We start from the raw sequence: 19,644 nt of genomic DNA, 5'->3' as shown, positions 1-19,644 counted from the left end.
ATTGTACTTTTGAAATTTTTTTTTATTATTCTGATGCATCTGTAACTGTGTCTTTCTCTGTGCCTAAAATAATAAGTCGACAACCACAAGCAGAGTGGGGCAAGGAGACTGATGGGGGGTTGGGGGGGAAATGGGGGAACACAAGGTGTTTGGGGGTGGTGGGGAGTGTTGGATAGGAGAAAACAAGGCTGCAATAGAGATATGCTTTGGGAGAGGGAGGGGCGTGTATTAAAAGATGAGAGAGGTGACCTTTTTTTCTCCCCCAGCTTCAGTGTGGCCATCAGTGAGCAGCCATGTTTGAGAGGGACGCCATTTTCTTGCGTACTGCATTTTACATTCAGCAGTCTTGGGTTTCGCTGGTCACTGTTCAGGCCCACAGTCATATCAGACGTCTGTTAATCATGTGAAGTGTGTCTGTCTGTGTCAGATTTGAGTGGGGGGGGGGGGGCTGTGTGGGGGGAATGAGGTTGGGGGCGCTCAGATTAAACAGACAGACTTCTGTCTGACCGCAGCTGAAGTTCATAACTGTAGCGACAGTCGACGACGGAAATCGTTTCGTTTTGGCGTGTGTGTTGCTGAGCGTGCTCGCCTCCAACATCATCCCATCTGTGCCGTCACTCATACCCATCTTCTTTCCGGCCTGCTGTGTGGACCAAATTTCTGTAACCTTCGTCAGAGCCTGTAAGCGTGACCGAACGGCATGCTAACACGTGTACGGTTTCTGGTGCTGTTTTTGCGTCTGTGAAAGACGGGGGCGCTGTTTTACTCGGCATGTGCACGGTGTCAGACTGTGCACACACCCACAGACACACAAAACACCAAGACCCTCACCCCCCTAACCCCCCCACCTCCCAACACAACCTCCTCCCTCTTTGCACCCCTTCATGAGGACATCTGCTCCCCAAGCGTGGCTGCCATTGTGGCACTCCACACTAACAGGGGTTTTAGCCACTGGTGGTGTGAAATTAAACAGCCACCTCGTCCCTTGATGATAAGTGGCGTCCTGTCTTCATGCTGCGGCTATCTCCTGTCACACAGCACAAGGTCATGCTTTCAAGGATGATCATGGGAATTAGAGTTCAACATTGTAAAAAAATAAAAAATAAAAAAAGAAATCATGAGGAGTTGAACATGAGGGACGAACGGTTGTAGAAACTGTTTTGTAAGGACAGATTCAGTCTGTTTTTTGTGTGAGTGAACCTCACCTGATAATGTGCTGTTCAATCAACAGGGATTCTGCCTTGATTCAGCTCTTTATCCAGCATCTGTGTCCATTTTATGCTCCTTTTTAATGAAAGTAAACACACACAGGGCTTTTTGACACTCCAAGCTAATTTTTTCATATTCTATTTGATTCACAGGTACAAGGTAATTACACATTACTCATTCATAGAGAAGTACACTAAAAAAAAGAAAGTTATAGAAGTAATGAAAAGGCTCTTTTCCCTGCCCTGCCAAATTATCTTTTTGAAATTAATACTTAATATTTCAGTATTGTTATATATTTTTAATTCACTCTGCATTTTTGCAATCATAATGTATCTTTCCACATTCATCGCGGTGCTCAGCCTTGATGAGTACTTCAAATGTGAATTAAGGCACTCCATTTTAAGAGGAAAACGAGTAATAATTCAAAGATATTAATAAAACATAATAATGTTATTCGGGAAAATTGAAAGTAGAAAAACAGGAGAGAAAAGGAAGGAAACATTAACTCTTTGAGTGTTTAGTGATGTTTCACGGTTGCGTGTCTGGAATATGATGTGCGCAGAGGGGGAGAGCGGGTCACCGGAGTGCAGGTTGTTGTCTCGGTGGCCCGATGGAGACCATGAGGTCAAGGAGAACACATGATAGTGTTACTTACTTTCACCAAGCCATTCATTAACATGGATGCTGTGTATATAACACTCATTTTCTGACTTGGTACATGATGCAGACAGACAGAGGTGTGCAGCAGAATGGACGCAGGAGGTGAAGCATTAAAGCTCACTCTTTCTCACGTTGACTTATAACTTGGGTTGTGCTCTTTTCACTCCCCTAACTTTGTCTCTCTTAATTTAAGATTGTTAACTGGTGAAAATGAAATTTCTTATTTCTTACTGGGGCTTTAAAAAAATAACAGAAGGAAGTTTTTATGATTATGATGGTGTTAAAATGATTGAGATGTGCTGGTGATACCACTGGAGTAATTTTCCAGCTCTACTTAAGCTCTAATGTCAGTGATATAATGGTTCAGCCTGTCATGGGGTCATATTATTTCTCTTTGCATGTGAAGTAGATATGCATCCTGTGGTTGAGAATTTGGTGACTGGTTCAGCCCAGACATCAGCGCGGCTAAATGCAGCCCAGGTTGTGTCACCTGTATGGCCATTAGTGTGTAATATTTGCAAATAAGTTACGTTCACTCAGTAAATCTGCTTTTGTTTCAGCGTTAGGGATTTTAACTCTTGCATTGGTGTCACGACTCACTTAATATCAGTTATTTTTCCGGATAGTTGTGTTGCCGTTGTGTTAGTCTGTTGCTCCCGCTGCAGAAAAGGGGCAGTGCTGATGGTGCTGACAGAGTCTTGAGGGTCCACTCTGCAGTCATGACTTCTGCCTGGACGTTTAATCCCACGGGGCCACACTGCAGCAGTCTGTTGACCAGCGGGGCAAGTTGAGCTTACGCAGGCACTTTAAACCTGTGTGAGCTCCCTTTTTCACTGTCTACTTCTAGAGATTATGCTAATAATACATTCATATTTTGTTGTAAACAGTAGGTTAAATAAACACCATTATTTTAGGAATATTTTTAGTCATTTTTGTTTTCTAAATCACTAAATATAAATCAATAACAAAAGGAAGTAGATGTTAAAAACACAGATTGGCATTTTATCTTTTTAGTGTTTTTAGTTGTTCTCTTCCATACACACAGATGCATCATAAACTCGTGTTTTTATTCAATTGCAGGAGGCCTAAATGTACAATTTTGTGGATTCTGTTCTGTTTTTTTGTTGTTTTTTTTGTGTGTGGATTCATTTTGCACAAAATATGGCAGCGTGATTTGGGATTGCTTGGAGCCAGCAGTGATGTCATTAGGCAGCACCTTGGATGATAAGGCAATTCCAAGCACTGAATAAATAAATAAATTAAAATAATTTCTTCTGTATTCTTTTCACCTCCCTGCACGACCCTCCTCTGCCGAATCCTGACCCCCTCATCCCTACCCTCTGCTGCCCATCTCCCCTAAGTACACATATCACAAATACAACCCTTGTGTAGTCGTCACTGCTGCTCCCTTCCCCCTGCGTGTCCACAGGCATATCAGGGAGGGGGGAAAAAATGAATGCAGGTTTTTAATAAATAATGCATTCTACTAATATGCATTCAGGTGGAGTCGGTCTTCGGCCCATCTCGCGCACATCCGCAAAGAGGAAAAATATAGAATCCAAGAAGGGAAAGCTTTCCTCCTGAACTGAAATCGTTGACGGCTCGATAATAGGCTAAAACAACGAGCACGAGAGTGAAAGAGTCAGAGAGGGAGAGAATGATGAGAGAGAGGGAACCGGGAAAGAAGAGGTGAAGGGGGGGTAAGAGAGAGGGAGAGAGTGGCAAGCATATTATAACTCATCCATGTGGATCACCCTAGTAGATTGGGAGCAATCCCTTGTTGAAATTGTCTTCTAAACACTTAGAGAGAAGGAGACAGAACGGAGCGGCCAGCCCATCTCAGTGTGCCTGTGTGTGTGCTCTCACACTGCCTGCTATCCCAGCCAAGGTAGAGAGACCTTTGACAGACTGCCTGCATGTGTGTGCGTGTGTATGTGTGTGTATGTGTGTTTCACCTTGCTCCAGTGTGTGTTGCCTATCTTGTCAGGCAGCCAGCAAGTATGTGAGTGTGTGTGTGTGTGTTTGAGCAAGAGGGAGAGAGAAGATGCATCTGAGTGTGTGTGTGGTGGAGGAGGTGGTGGGTATTATGCACCCTGGATGTTGCCTCGTGCTTTAAACAGTTGCCTACAAGCCCAGGTAGTGTGTGCCGGCTTCTAAATAAGCAGCACATTCACCGTCCCCTTCAGGACGGGAGGCAAGGCTGCAGAGTGTGAAATCAGACTAATACAGTGGCGTAGGACTGAGCAGGAGCAGGAAGAAGCTCCCGCATGACTTACTCAGACTAGAGGGGTAGAGAGAGAGGGATAGAGAGAGAGAGAGAGAGAGGACAAGAACCAGCAGAAGATAAAGAGGGGATTGGACATCAGAGATAAAAGGGAAAAAACAGAAAGGTCAGTATTTTTTATTTTAATTGATTTTATTTAGTTATTTCTGCTCTGTGGACGCTTCCTTTAAGTCTTTCCTACTTTCAGTGGAGTTAGTGTGGAGCTGGGACTGAGCCTGTGACTGTTCTGATTTGCTGGAGAAAGTATTGATTGTAAGTTTGTGGGAAGTGTGGTTATTTGATCCTGCCAGGTGAGAACAGATAGAGAGGAGGTGGGGGGACGAGTATAGAGTGGCCTAACCTTTTATTTAGTATGTGTATATGTAAGAGTATATTTTTTGTTTGCATAACTCTGCATGTGTCTAGATTTAGTTTTACTGTACAGAGTGTGCACCTGCATTCTGTGTACTGTGCTTTCTTTTTTGAAATGTTCTGAATTTATGCTAACAGCTAAGGTAGGTGTGCATATACATGTGGAAGTGCAGAAATTGTAAAGTCGAGGGGTGAATGAGACAATACTCCACAGAAACAAATGGGTCATGATGGGGCGGAAAAAGAGGACTTTTCATCTCCAGTTTGTGTGTATGACGTAAAGAAAAGATGCCAGTGACAGACAGACGGAGTAAAGCTCGAAACACAGCGAACAGTCAGTATGTCATGCGGTGACGCGTGAGCCAATCACAGCCTGCGTGCACATATACAGAAAGACCACGTGACCGTGGCGCACACACAAGATGGTGTCCACAGCTACTGTACGGAAAATTTTGTTCACAATATAATTCAGAAAGTTTTTTTCTTTAACAGTTAATTTTAAATGTTTTATCATCACACTCCTGACATATTAAACATTTTGTCATGGAGATACAATTCTAATTAACATTGTATTGATAGCAATGCATTGACTTTTTTTTTTCCAAAAAGCATATTTTTAAGCAGGAAGGAAAAAAAAAAATGTCAACGTACAGATGTGTTCAACCACACACACAGCCACAGGAAAAGTGAAAAAACCCGGACTACCAAATTGTCAGCAATACTAAAGACATCAACACAAAAATTTCAGCCATCCATCACAACTGTCGGCCTTTTTCTGTGGCGACAGTGATTTATTCCAGGGCTGAAATTATTTGGAGTCTCTTGCTCCCTAACTCACTGGCTCTCTCGCTTACATTCACTGACACATACACACACACACGCACCCGCACGCACACACACACACACACGCGCATACATACCATGCACAGCCACTCCTCCAGTCTTAATAGGTGTTGGATTTTTTCTGTTGTAAATTTCTGAAGTAGAGATGTGATGTATGTGGAATTATATATGTCCTCTTAAAAATCTGACCTCACTCATATCTTCTTGGGTATGTTGTGTGCTGGGTGCTAACAATGTTTATTTCATCTATGTTTATTTCATCTCAGCAGTATGTGGCAACAAAGACGATGTTTCTTTACAATATGGTTTAGTCAAATCTCTAATCACCAACACCCTGCAGAATAAATTTAAGTTTAATTTATTTTCAATTTTTTGTACTTTTATATTTTAAGAACTAACATTTCAAATGTCACATTGCAAGATTTATTAGATTTTACTTATTTTTCATTCAGATTAAAATAAATGTAGATCTTAAATTTCTTGTTTGAAATATTGAAATTAAACTACGTATATATTTCCTACAAATCCCTATTCAAAAGACTAGACTTACCCACCACTTCACTTCACTTACTTTCACTTCAATTACAGCAGATTGTATTAAAAATCAGTCATGTTTAATAGATGTCAGCGTTTCTCTTTTTTGCAGCACTATAATGCTGTAAATAAAAATAAAATCTGTCACACAGTGGTGACCCAAATTCTAAACTCCCTTATAAATTACACACAGGAAGTGGCAGGCGTTTCTTTAAAACTATTTTTGACATGTGTGTTAGCCATGCATCCAGCAGAATAAATGCAGATACATTAATTAAAACTGATATGCAGTGAGTATTCTTTCACATACTGTGCTTGTTTGTTTGTGGAAATTATGAGCAAAGCAGCTGCCCACAGCAGTGCTAGTTTGACCCCCCCTTCCTTTATTTTTAATACCACTGTCATTTCATTTCCTTTCTTTTCTGCACAGCCTCTCTGGTATTCTTTTCTGATGTTGGATGATAAATCAGGTCTTTTGTGCGGGAGCATTTATAAGTCAGTCCAATGCCCCTAATAACCCCACTCTTCCAGCAAGCGCACACACTTCTCTAAGCTTGTGCTCTACCTCTAAGCCTTAGTCCAAGCCCTATGGCTGCATCTTAAGATTGGCATGTGCATGTTTTTCTTCAAGTGTGTACATGCACATGGAGTCACGTGGCATTGCGCTCACTGCTGTTGTTTTTGGTGGATGGGTGTTTTGTTTGATTTGCTTAAACATGGCAGTTTTGCACATGCATGGTCAGGAGCCATCAGCTCTTGATATTTTCGTCTTCGTTGCTGATCCGAGGTGGCCTGTGTGGTTATGGAGTTGAGCAGAGCAGAGATCGCTTGGTTGTGTGTCAGTTCTGCCCTGGCCTTTTATATATCTGGAGAAATTATGTTTGTGCTGGCATCGAAATCGGCCAAGGAGGTCACTCGGGCTCAGTCAGAGACAAAACTCTGAGCGTGCCTCGTGTTAACAGAATCCAGCACACATTAAAAATGAAACATCTGGTTGTCTTGTTGAGCAAAGTACATCTGAGGGAGTGAGGAGCTGGCAGAAAATAAATAGCTAATTGAAATTTAAATTAATCTTCACTGGAAATGTACATGAACTCAGAGGAACTTAAAACACTAAAAAGTTCCACAAAGACAGAGTATGATGTACATTATTAACCAACCAATCATTACAGTCCAGATGCAGTGGATGATGCCTTTGTGATTCAGGCTGCCTGTGCTTCTGCATAGTGATTGAGCTCAGCCTAAGGTCTGGGCCTTGTCATGATAAGGTGCCAAACTTAGCTTTACTTCTGAAATCCTGGATTAATGCCTGCTTTAAGAGCTTAGCATGGTCATCCATTCAGACATGCATTGGATTGACTGGCCTACCCTGGTTGCCTGTTATCTTCTTTGAAGTTTTACAAGCACAGTACACTATGAAGCACCACCACTTGCTGTGGACATGTCCCCTACTAAGACTTTTTCCCCTATAGAAGCTTTTTAATTATATTCCGACCCCCAAAACAATTATTATTTTTTTCTGTTATCAAACAAAGCAGTGCACAATTTTTATAAAATGTAGTTTTCAATTTTATGACAGGATGGTGTTTTATAGAGTTACTTTAACATGTGTCAACAGCTAAATAATATAATATCAGTTTGCATTTATTTGATTTCCATTAGCAGTGGACGATGTGGGTCTGTGGGAAAGAGTTAGTTTCAGTCCCTTTCCCACACAATTGTTTACCTATTAACTTTAAGGATTTTAAGTTTTATTCACTTTAAAATAGTTTGTTTTAATAAAATAATTTATGTATGTTTCTAATAAGCTTTCTGCAAAATCAGCTGTTTTTTTTAAGAAGTCATCAAAACAAAAAGATGAACCACAATCTTATGAAAGTCAATTTTCGGTGCTGATTTTGAAATGCATAAAAAAATAAAGATGTGTAGCCTGGACGTAAAGCCTGCTGTAATTTATTCTGACATACTAGGTGTCCGGCGTTATGTTTGAGGTGAAGCTATGACATTATTTTTTAATTGTAAAATTTCATATTAGTTATCTGCATAAAGAATCCCACAAATTAAAACACCACCCGGTCGTATGTGACTTCAAGCCATACTTGTTTGAAAGGCTACAATGTTTTAATGTTTGGCTTTTTGTTTGTACAGTTCAATGCACTCTTTCATGTCCTCTCACTTCTCTGAGCCTCAATATTAAAAGAACATCATGCTAATATTTGGCTGTTATATCAGTCCTACTTGGAAAGGCAGAATTAATATTTGTTTTTCTTTCTTCCTTCATATTTTAATCAAAAAATAATTTCTTTAAAAATGCTTATGATTTTACCTGTACTTTGTGAGACAAAGTGTGCAACACAGCTAAAAAACAAACATTTTCATAAGTTTTTTTTTTTAACACAATTTGCAATATTACAAGTACTCTCGTTCAGTAAGTAAGTTTTTTTCTCAATTATTGGCATCTGCTCTCTTTATGAAATATATTCAGGGAAGGCGGTGCAGTGATTAAATGCAAACTTCAAGCAAGTGATTGTGAGGCAGATTTTCGAGTCTAACTAAAATGTCCCTAAACGCCATGTTGGATTTGGCCTGAGGACAGAATGTCGGAAATACAGTGTGAAAAGTCTGATAAGGACTTTGTGACGTTTTAGACTGAGTAAAAATATTCTCGATTCCTATCTTACATTGTCTTGCATTTTTGCACCTTTATTTTCCATGAAAATCAAGATAGTATATTTGTAAAACTGGCTAAGTGTATTCCTGATCATGATGATGGTCATCATTATCATTCGCACTAGTAGTTGAAGCAGTAGTAACAAAAGTTGTTTTCTTCAAGTGTGACAGATTTTCTCACTTTACTCTTGACACTTTCTGCTGCATTTTTTATTATCCATTTTGACAAGATAATAAGATAGGTAGATAGGTAATGTATTTAAAAATGTGTTAAATGAGGCAGGTGGTGTTTTTTAACGTTTCACCAACAGAAGTTTTGAAAGGAATTGCTCCTGATAATCTACAGGCACAGTTCGTTTTTCATCTTGTGCTGGTGGTAAGAGTAACGGTAAAGGAGTTTGGAGCTTTGTTGATTCCATCTTGACTACTGTGCAATAACTCAGGAGTGGAGGAGAGGGCGGGGTGGTGGGCAGCCACCATTTTACTCCTGCAATCCTCCTCTGCTACCACTGGAATATAATCTGCTGTCTCCTGACCTTCAAATCATGCAACACTAGAGCCATTTCAATTGGCCTGTCCACCATTAACGTGAAACGCCCTCTAAATACTCTGCTTCTGCTCATGGAAGATTTCGCTTCTCCCGGCATGTCTTTCTTCCTTGTTCCTCACTCCATTTTTCCATGTCTTCTTCTGTTTCCATCAATCCCCCGGGATCTTCACAACTGTGGAACGTGGGAATCTCTTGCATTTTAAGCTGTGCCACCACAGGAGATGCTGCTGGTCAAAAGATGGAAATGCGAAATATTCCATTTGTTGTTCACTGAAAAGTTTGTCGTGCACCAAATGAACAAAGAAAAACCGCTTTAGAATACATTGTAAACAACAGACTATTTTCTTTTACAAAATGTTGCCATTCACATATGATATTCATCCATGAACCACTCAACCACAGTTCTTTAACCCACTAGTGTTTTGAAAACAAAAGGACATTTTTATTTGAATGAAATATGAAGGCAAAACATTTTAAACTCTGATTTCTGTCCAGCAAAAATGTAAGGAAGCTCTTAAAATATTACGAACCTACAGTTTGCAGTTTTTAAGGAAGTGCCAAAACCCTTGTCATAGTGCATCACGTTTAGGAATCCGACGGATCCCCCTTCTTATTCCAAAAAATGTAAGGAAGATGCACTGATTGGAGCATGAAATCCCACTCCAAAGCGCATCATGTTATGATGCCAGTAGATGGATAGATCTATTATTGAAAAAGAACATATTTTATATGAGCAGAATATTAAAAATATATCAGAGGGCAAACAACATTCATTGCTGGCATCTGATCTGTGCTGAGAGATGTGTGTCAAATCTCGAGGGAGAATCTTTATTCGACAGGGTCAAGGGGTTTTCTAAGTGCTTGATGAGATGCAAGTAGTTTTATTTTTATTATATTTTTGTCATTTGGTTAGCATCAAAGTATCACTGGTGCCTTTTAAACATGATCTTTATCATGAGCCCAGTTGCTAATTATTTTACCAACATGAACGTAGCTGAATTTATTATGACCTAGAAATCTTCTGACAACAAAATATCTTCACAGACACTCATATTTCAGCATATTTTTCCTCCATATGATGTTGTTTTTCTGTTTTTGCTCAGACTGATTTAATTTCATCTTGTCACTGTTTATTATCATCTTTCTCGGGCAGTGACAAATGTAAATGTGACTTAATGCAGCTATATGACTGCAGCTTTAGTAAGGAGGGCAACAATGGTGAGACTGGTTTGTTTATAAAGTCAGTGTTTCTTGACCACATATAAGTCCTCTTCTTAAAGCGTCTGTGTAGTCTATTCCACTGGTTGTTATTACGTATAATAAATGTATTTATGATTAATGACCCCACTGGGGTTTATCCATAACGCTATGACCTCAAGGTAAAATTGAAATGCATGCACTGGATGTAGAGCATTTGTATATTATTGCTCAATATACTTAGCAGCCATTACATTTGTTGGCCCTGGTGAAAATAAAACAGAAGGCTATGGGGTTTCAAATCAACAGGGCCACTCTAAGAAATGGACTTATTGGAATTGCATTAAGTTGATTAGACTGAGAAATGAATACTGTTTACAATGGAGCAGTGTTAAACACTCTTGTTTCTCCCAGCTATAGTAGTGCATCGACAGTCAGTCAGCATCAATTAAAGCTCCTGATCTGTATATCCTGAGAGCCTGGTTCTGTTGTCTTCTAATAAAGCCAAGCCTGTGGCGGCAGAATGTTTCATTTCCTCCTAGAGATTGCCCTCAGTAATGCCAGGCACTTATCATAGTCCAGGAAAAAGGCTGTAACGACACAATAGTCAGATGCTTGATGCCCAGATCAAACCGAGGGCAGATGAAGAAGCACGTCTGAGCACCATGTCAACATTTTACACTGCAAAAATTCCTGACACTTTCGAAGAAGATGACTTTAAATTTCATGTTGTGCTCCGAACTCTGTCGTTAAAAAAAAAAAAAAAAAACAGTGACAAAGTTATTCACTTAATAGATTTTTCCGTATCTGAAGTTTGGGGAATACAAGGTATTTGGGGAATATTTTAAGCGGTTGCATGTGTCTGTTTGTTCAGATGAAAATGAAAAATGGGGTCTGGGAAATACAGGGTTGTGAAGGGGGCCAAGCTGTCCCTGGCCATTCATTCTCTCCGGCCCCTCTGTCTAATTAATGGGGCACATTCATACACGTTATTGCACCAGAGGGTCTGTCACTCATTAATCATGTGACCTTCCGTGGCACATTTAATGACCTTGGAGGAGTAGATCAGCTGGAGATGGCCGAAGCTGTGGAATTAAATTGTTTCTGGAAGTGGCCATGGCCACATCAGGTGCTTTAACAGCCTCTCTGCTTGGGCCCTCTCCTGTGTCTCATCTGAAGGATCTTTGCAGGCTCTGCAACCAAGATGGGAAAGAAAACTCTAGGGCTCTGGTCTAGATCAGGGAAAGAAGCAATGTCGAAGTAAAAAAAAATATATATATATATATATTTATTCTAATAGAACAAACAATAAAAAAGATGCAGACATTTCTTGTAAACATGCACTCTCCATAACTTAATGAAAATGTCGTGATTTTCAATTTTTCTTTTTTTTCTACTAAGTTTCAGACATGAGAATTTTCTGTTGCAAGCTTAGGAATTACACATTTGTTTATAAAACATTTTCAAGTAAATAGAAAAGCTGAAGTGTAGCCTAATGTTTGTATATTTTGATTTGAACCCCAATTTAAAGGTTATGTATCCTTACTTCTGTATTATCACTCCTCAAATTCATGTTTACTGAAGATGTAATAAATTGGGATGATCATGCAGTTCGCAGAGGGTCAGAATGAATCCCTGTGTTTTTGGTTTTATTTATTAAAAATGTTATTGACAACTGAAATGAAATATTGTTCGTAAACCTGGAAACTGGCCTAAAATACGTAATCCCATCCTCCGTCTGAGACACACTTTTAATTGAGACTTGAAGGATGCAGCTCTGGAAGCTGGCTTAATTTCCTCTGACAGGAAAGTACCCATTAAACAGACAAACAAATAACAACAAAAAAACAGTCGACCCTTCCACAAGTTTTTCAGGAATGGTATGTTTTCTGCTTAGCAATCCTACCATTTTATTTCTGTGTTAAATCTAAATTATTATTTTGGAGTGCATAAATTTGAACTGAAATGAAAAAGCATCAAAATACAAAAATAAAATCACATTAAATTGTGTTTTAGGTTAAGAAATTATATATTCTGTTCATTTTTAAACAGCTACAGTTTGCTGTGAAGGGTATCTCAGGGTTGCTGTAGTGGAAGATTGACCAGTTTATTAAAGCAATAATTCTGTGATCTAACTATAGCACTGATTTGAGCCTCCTTACTGCATAATGGTATTGGGGGGGAAGCAATATTCAAATTATTATTATTATTATTATTATTATTATTTTTTATTTATTTATTTTTACAGAAATGTGAATACTGATGTTGTATAAGATTTCTTCGGTGGAGTCATTAAAACAAAACAAAAGAAAATGTCGGGGCTAAAGTCGACTTACACAGTACCAGTTTTCTCCTCAAAAGAGTAAAGCTGGAGGATTTTCCACATAATAAATTCCCATGTTGTTGTTTTATAGCAGGTCTGCAATTAATGTCTGTGCAGCACCAAAATGGTATTCATGTTATGTTGCATTTTTAAATGTGGGAAAAGAAAAAAAAAAGTAATTAACAAAAAATGTAAAACATAAAAGAAATAGCAACGTCTCCCACAATTCCCCATTCCACTGTGTAAAAAGTACTGAAACATATTGTTGTCCTGCAAACTTTCCACTTAATGCAGGAAATCTCTTACAGTGAGCTTTGGAAATTCCCATTTTTAAATTTTTTTTACCCATTTTTTCACTTTCCTGATCACTGCATGACATATGAGATCTTTTTTTAGTCTTGGTTGTCTGATTTTTAGTTGTTTTAAACGTATTTTCCCTATGTGAGTCAGTTTAGTCCAGCGGCTGTATATTGTAGTCATTTTCAACACACGTGTGACTCACTTGAAAGCCATGTTCTGTTGTCTTTCCCTTTTTGATATCTCTAACGGGAATTGGCCCTTTGTTAGATATTTATACTACCGAGCAGCAGGAAGGAATGGATTATTAAAGTAACCAGAGAGTTTGACTTAAAAATGTAAACTTGTAAAATAACAAAAAAGCCCCCCAAAAATAAGCATCATAAAAATTGTTAGTGAGGTCAGTATTTGTAGCATGTTTGTATTTTTTTGGTATATCTTTTACAGGGGTCATTTCATAGGCTATAAATAGCATACATTTACTACATCATGCTAGACGCTACCACATTCTTAGTCGCTTGATAGGTACCGCCTTTCAATTAACATTTTATTAACATTTTAGGGAAAAAAATCCCAAATTCTTTACATCCAAAGTTTAAACGCAGATCTCGTTATGGCTGCCACCTTCTGTTCACAGCGGCAGCGTGAAAATGTTGGCTTTCTTCTCAGTGACATTGAAATGGAAGGATTTTGTTTATCCCCGTCTTTGTTTATTTAACATTTTGCTCAGTGGGGGGAGTTTCAGATAGATTGTTTTCAAGACAGTCCCTGCAGACAGCGAGCAAACACACTACAGCTTCATCAAACAGAACAATCTTCAACTTTCCCCTTCTGCAGCGTGCAGGGAAATGTGACTGAGAGGAACATCATAATGGAATATGATTGAAAATGATCGGCGTAATTTTTGCATGCGTCTGTAACAGTATGCCAGTGTTGTTGCTTTTTTTTGTTTTTTTAGAGGATTTATTTAGAATCATGTGTAAGTGTACCCTTACACAGAAAAAAAGCACAGTGATGGATGAAAACATTTCATTTTCATGTGGCAAACATTTGCAAGTTGGGTTATTAATGGATTCATGCGCGTGTGATGGATTGTCGATGTGCAGGAATTGTTTTATTTCCTTGCCAAGGAAGCGTCAACAGAAATTGTGGCACATGAAATTCAACTTGAAAAACAGGGAGGGAGCTAAAATAAATCTTTGTGAGCTGAAAAGTGAGTTAACCCCCCTGGTATGAAATGAGTTCGGAATTGAGTTCATTTCACATGTTTGACTCGTCTTTGTGTAAATGTGAGCAGGGCGAGAGCTGATGGAAGCAGCAGCGTTTTGAAATGTATTTATAACAAAAGAGAGAGAATCTGTTGTCAAAAGTGGCATCTTCAGTGTCAGCATGCAGATGTTCAAAGCTTGCAAGGGACAGTTATGAACTTTTGCAACTTCACTCATTAAAACGCATCAAATCAAACACGCAGAGGCTGTGCCATAACCCCCTCTCCCTCTGTCTGCCTCACTGCTGTCGTTCGTCTCCTTCCACCATCCCATTTCTCCTTGTCGTAAGCGCAGGCCTGATTAATATTTTTCACTGTCCTGTAACCATGGCAATAAGGTCACTGCATATGATACTTAATTGAATCTTCCCTGTGCTTTTGTGTGCGCCTCCACTGTCCGGGCAATAAAAATCTTCCGCTGATGACTCCGAGCCCCTTTTCTGCTCCCTTCCATCTTTCTCTTCATGTTTGGCCCATGAATTTATTCATTTGTTTCCTCTTTCTTGTGCCCCCACCCTGCCTTCCCTCTTTCATTCCTGACCTCTCTCTGACCTAGTCTTCCTTGTCTCGGTGTAGTGTTTTTTTTTTCTTTTTCCTCTTTAAACACTGTTTTTGCACAGGTTAGTCGCTTGTTAATCTGTTGAGTTCAATATTTTTGTGTGTGTGTGTGTGTGTGTGTGTGTGTGTGTGTTCTGTTGTTTGCAGAACAACACTTGATGGCTTATTGCTTTTTAATGTCAGCGTAATGCACAGCAGGTCCTCTCAGCTTGGCCTTTTTTTGCCCTACTCTGGTCTTCTTAATGCTTACTCTTTTTCTCCCCATGTAAGCATTTGCATACTCAAATCAGTCTCGGGCACAATTGCTAAATTGATTTCAAATGACACTGATGACTGAAGTGGGGAAACAAAGAGGCCGGCAACCAGGAAACCGCTGGGTACACAAAGTAAGCCTCTGACAGGTTGCTCTCTGAGCAGGTGCTCTGATTAATGCCTAACAAATTGGGGTTCTCTAAGATCTGGTCGTAAGTGGGAGACATGTTTCCTCTTCACACAATGCAAGGGCCAACACATAAACACACCCTGATGGAGTCTTTGTTCATACTAGTGTGGGGGGTAATCCAGGACAAGAGGGCATGCAGGGTTACAAACGATAAAAAAGCAAAGGGAAGGAAGGGACTGTTTTAAGGGGATACTGGAATAAAAATACTGACATAATACCATTTAGGCTTGCCTTATAAGATATATTGCATATTTTAATGTCCTTCTATTTTGTATGTAAAAAGTTCTCCTTTGTCGTGAGCTGTTTTTGAAATTATCAATTTTAGTTTTTTCTCTCAGTGAAGTAACTAGAGTTGGATAGGGTAACCAAATATTGCACTTAAGTTGGAGCAATATCATTTGAAATAATGTTATGCATGTAAAATCAGGACCTCAGAGGTTTTTTAGGGAACATTAAAGAACACCTCATCACACTGGCGGTGCCATTCTCATGGTGTTGGGTGAGTCAGGTAAACTGGTCAGAGTGCATGGGAAGATGGATCCAGCTCAATGGGCACAAGTTTATTTTCCAACAGAAAAGCATCCCAAACACACAGTCATATCTGCAATGGCATGACTTAGATGAACGCATTACTATTGTTAAAAAGTCTAGATTTAAAGTCTATTTAAAATATGTACCAAGCATATTTTAAATATGTTCTTAAACCCTGTTTGTCCAATCTGAATGAGCATCAGCGATTCTACAGAGAATAAGAAAAAGAAAAAACAGTTTGTTTCTATGCAAAGTTGATAAATACGCACCTAAAACATTTGCAACCATAACTTCAATGAATGTATTATCACTGCCTGGTTAAAAAAACAACAACAAAAAAAAACTGGTTCATGACGTAAAACAAAATGTTTGTAAAATTAGCAAAATTTGAACATTTTGAGTATAAATGGGTTTTTTTCTGTAAGGTACCTTTTGCCGCTTTGATAATACAGATAAAGACTGATAATGTAATTAAATTTATACTTTGCTGTTATTCCTTGCAGACCATGTTTGTGGAAGGTCAATACTTGCTAACATCTCTCCAGAATTAAGGACTTACTGTAATAAAGCTGTGACAGTGATCTTGGGTCAATCATTAAGTTCAAATTAAATCAACTAGTCCAGTTTGTCTGAGGAGAGAGAAAAAAATACAAATCAGATCTGACACATGCATCATAAAATAACCATTAGCTGTTACCTGCGATTTGAAGTGACAGTATATCAATAATGTCACTTGGAAAATGGGACAGGTTTGTTGTTGTCTTTAAATCACCCGAAACTCCATGCAGCAGAGGAGTATGCAGGTACTGGAAATGCATTAAGGCTTGATGGTAATGGCCATGGTGGAAGCAGTGGGACACAAGAGAAGCAGGGGAGAACATCATTCACTCCTCACTTGGTCACAGACTTCTAACGTCTGGCTTCGTAACAAGGCACAAACTCATCATTAAATTTTCTTTTTTAACAATTAGCAAAAATATTTCCAAAATATTTTCCCCATTCAGCCTATTTCTCATTATCTTACAATTATTCAGTAGACTAAAAGATGTGCATCTGTGTTAGCCCAAACGATTGCAATATAGAATAAAATGCATGTATATTGGAAAGATGTTAAAATATTCATTTTACTGGACTATTTAATCCACGAGGCCTTTTGATCACTCACCATGCAAACAGCCTCATTCAAAGATACATAAGCACACATTCAAACTATGCAAACAACCACCCCCTTTCCTTACTGATGGGGCATTTGTGTACAATCACACTTAATGTTGCATATGAATGGGCCTCTTAATGAATGGGACATGCATAAGGTCTCTGCCAGCTTTGAGGGCTGAGAGCGGAGCATGTGTCCTTTCTGCTGTTTGTCATGGAAGCATGTGGAGGCTATAGTGTGCCCATCTGTTCCCCCGACACACACACTCCTCAGCCACCTAATTTCTGCCATGCGTCGGTGTAACAGGCGAGCATTGTGGCAACAAGTGTCTCTACATTACCACGCTTGCCAGCTCCCCTCACTTGGCAGTGAGCCCGCTCAGCTGCCCTGCCCTCTTGTGAGAAAAAGGCTTGATTGTGCCAGAGGGAGAGAGCCGAGGGGGCCCGACCGGGAGGAGGAACGAGGAGGGGGACGGATTTGATTTACATACTCCAGCTTATGTGGCACTCATCTGATTTTAAACAGCTCCAAAGCAATTAAGGGTCATTAATCCTTTTGTTTGTTTGTTTTTTTTTTTTTTTTTTCTCCCAGAGGCATGATGCTGCAGCAGCAGTATCTGAGGCACAGTGCCACCTGTGAGGGCTCCATGTGGGAATGTCAGCTCCACACAGGGTCTTTCTCTCAGCCTTCGTTCCCATTCATGCCTACTGACACAGCTGTGCTCTGTGTGTAAACAAACACAGCACCAGCTTGGCACTGCAAGGGAAGGTACTTTGGCAAAGACCCAGATCTGGAGTGTGCAGCTGGTGATGGCGTGCAGGGGCCACGGGCTGCTTATCCTAATTGTTCTAATTATGACAACAGTTTCTTTCATTTGATATAATCTGCAGAATTGAAGCACTTAATTAAATTTGTATCAGGGCAAGGCAAGTGCTAGAATGTGTTTCCACTGGAATTTTTTGTTGATTTAGCTTTAAGGGCTTCACTCCGTGTAATGGGAAATGCACTGTAAATGTGATACAACTGCATGATATCGCAGATTATTATTTTTTATCTCGACACATGTGTATTAATGTTTTTTTATTTTTATTTGTCCATATATACTACCAACCACTAAGAGGAAATGAATAATATAAAATTATTTAGAATACATTTTCAACTATAACAGCATTCTATTGAGTGGAGGTGATGAGGCAGGTATTTTAAATAAGACATAATGCAGAAAATAACATTGCCTCAAGGTCAATTGTGGTGCAGTAATGAGGGCTTGGCTTGGGAAACATTCTTCAAATATTTATTTCTTCATCATCCATTACTCACTCAGGAGGCAGCGCTGTGTTAAGAGACCCTCACTACAGTGAAAATGCATCACAGAGAGCAAAAGGAAGACAGGCATGGCATAGAATGTGAATGTTCTCATGTCCATTCTTGTGGCCGAACGACCCTCCTCACTTGGTATAGAAAAACACTTACTGGTAATGTAAATAGCAAAGCAGCATAAATCAGAGGACACGTGCAGCCTGGGAGAGTATTGTGTAATAGTTATAGCGAAATGAAGTGGCATTGGGATCAATATCCTACTATATCTCACTCTGGCGTAATGGCACAGAAGGAAACTGGGGGCCAGGGGAGTCTGATCCCTCCACCCCACTATGGGCCTATAAATCTGCCCGACCTGCAGACTGCTTATTAAAGTACATACACAATCGACAGCAGCCATCCAAAATAGCAAGCTTACTTACTGACCTGAAGTCAAGGGAATGGATGCCTTTACCTTGTTAAGGAGCGGGGTTACAGATTGATTGGCATTGTCTCATTATCCTGCACAAGGAGGTAAGGGAAAGTTATATTATTTATAACATCGAAATAATTTACTACTGAACATTGAAAATATGTTTTAACTGTTAAAACAACTTAACAGTTAAATATTTTTCCTAAATTAATACTTGTTTTATCTTTTAAGAGACTCATGTCTTTGTTCTTCTAAGTTGAATAAAAATAACTTGTAAATCTTAAATTCATTCCCCATTAAATCATGAATAAAATTTTTTGAGATCCAAAAAATGTGAGGCAAATCTAGGACTGATTTCAAGAATATGAGCAGAACTTGCCTGAAAACATGATTTTCTTAAAAGCAGGTGATGCCTGTAGCATCACCAAGACACAGTTGCTTGAGTGGTGGCCTCATTACTCCTTTCTAAAAGTTTTGCATGTAAGCTCGTACATTCAGCAAACCACATATTTAATAAAATGTTAGGCATGTCCAAGTGGAAGTCTCTTTCAATGAGTCAACTGTGATTCCCTCTGGCTGAATTAATTAAACATGACATTTCAAATTTTAACGTTTAATCAGATTTTTGTGGTCAAGCACCAACAAGCGGTCTGGTTTGCTTTTGACATGCTGGGCTGATGAGTTTGCACGGCGTTTTGTGACAAGATTACGTTGAAACAAAATGTTTATTTAAACAATGTAAATAGACACAAACACATTGTTTCACACTGCCGAAATGTAAATTCAAACTAAACTTTTACTCTTGGAGACAGTTATGATTCTTAACATTTCCCCTGTGTCAAATGCTAGGTCACAATATTTGAGAAATATTTCTATTAATTTATCCACTTTCAGAATTTTTAATAGACCACTTTATTGTTTAAGCCGTATGACTTTGATCAGATATTTTGGGTATACTTCTCTGTGGTAAATTATGCTTTTTACTCTTTCTGGGGGTTGGTTTGCATATTTTGTCAAAGCGTATTCATTTTCAGGACACA

The 19,644-nt window shown here is 39.1% G+C and overlaps 1 protein-coding gene across 1 annotated transcript in view; it reads left to right on the top strand.

Moving 5' to 3' along the window:
• Positions 1-3,854: 3,854 nt before the first annotated feature.
• Positions 3,855-19,644, top strand: part of zfhx3b (zinc finger homeobox 3b) — a 222,404-nt gene continuing 206,614 nt past the window's right edge. The window contains exon 1 of the mRNA XM_055036977.1: positions 3,855-4,259. The gene's annotated coding sequence lies outside the window, so the exon portion shown is untranslated. The remainder of the gene's footprint in view (positions 4,260-19,644) is intronic.

The sequence above is a fragment of the Poeciliopsis prolifica genome, unplaced genomic scaffold, assembly GCF_027474105.1.
Source record: "Poeciliopsis prolifica strain line A6 unplaced genomic scaffold, Auburn_PproV2 SCAFFOLD011, whole genome shotgun sequence".
NCBI lineage: Eukaryota > Metazoa > Chordata > Actinopteri > Cyprinodontiformes > Poeciliidae > Poeciliopsis > Poeciliopsis prolifica.
The sequence above is the reverse complement of the archived record's forward strand: the minus strand, read 5'-3'. Positions and strand labels throughout refer to the sequence as shown.